Genomic DNA, 1,258 nt, shown 5'->3' on the forward strand with positions numbered 1-1,258 from the left:
TGTTTTTTTTGTTTTTTTTCAGTTGCCTTGGGCCTCCATATGCAAAGGAGTCATGTGAGGTCAGGAGTGCGGTGTATGCAGTGATGGTGGTTAATTGGGCAGCACTACCATTAAGAGCGGAGAACCCGGTGGCCCCAGCCCAGTCTACAGCCGAGAGAGACTCATTAGTATAGCTCCACTCAGGCCTGCCCTCACAGCTCACCTGTCAGTGAGGCAGATGGACAGTAATGGCTTGTGTTTGTAGCTGTGGAAGCAAGTGTGGGTGTAAATGTATGTGTGTATATGTGTGTCTATAGGTGTATGTCTGTGTGGCGGTTCTTCCTCTCTGTTTCCCCTGCAGCTGTCTCTCTTAGAGAGGTGGGAAAGGAGCAGTGGAGCACGATGTCTCCTCTCTGCTGCAGATAAATGGACTGAACTGTCTGCTGTGAGGGAACAGTGAGTCCACATATATAGTAAACATTAGACCTCAGCGGTACCTGCATCTAATGTTCATCATAACGAGGGATATTTGAAGAATGAATGAATGAATGAATACAAATACAAACAATTTGTACTTTTTTAATTGCCCTGCCTATCTAATATATATCTATAGTACTTATTTTTTATAGTTCAATCTATCTATTATTTTTTCAGTTAAATTTGGCATGGTTGTAACAAAATACCGCAAATATAAATCTATCTATCTATCTATCTATCTATCTATCTATCTATCTATCTATCTATCTATCTATCTATCTATCTATCTATCTATCTATCTATCTATCTATCTATCTATCTATCTATCTGTCTGTCTGTCTATCTGTCTATCTATCCATCCATCCATCCATCCGTCCATCCGTCACGTCTATTATTATTATTTGATAACTTAATATTTAATAATAATTCAAGAGCTGTTCAACCAGCTCTCTATGTTTCTTGTACAGAACAACCTCCTGGACAGCAACCAATCTGGCTTCAAAAGTGGCTACTCAACTGAGACTGCCCTGCTCTCGGTTACTGAAGCCCTGCGACTGGCAAGAGCAGCTTCAAAATCCTCAGTTCTCATTTTGCTGGACTTGTCTGCTGCAATACACAATGAATATAATGCATCCACAACTTACAATGGATTATGAGATGGGCATCTCTGGAACCGCTCTCCAGTGGCTTAACTCCTACCTTTCTGATAGATCCTTCATGGTGTCTTGGAGGGGTGAAGTTTCTAAGTCACAACAACTTACTACTGGGGTTCCTCAAGGCTCAGTACTTGGACCGCTTCTCT

This window comes from Cyprinus carpio, chromosome B2 (genome assembly GCF_018340385.1).
Source record: "Cyprinus carpio isolate SPL01 chromosome B2, ASM1834038v1, whole genome shotgun sequence".
Taxonomy (NCBI): domain Eukaryota; kingdom Metazoa; phylum Chordata; class Actinopteri; order Cypriniformes; family Cyprinidae; genus Cyprinus; species Cyprinus carpio.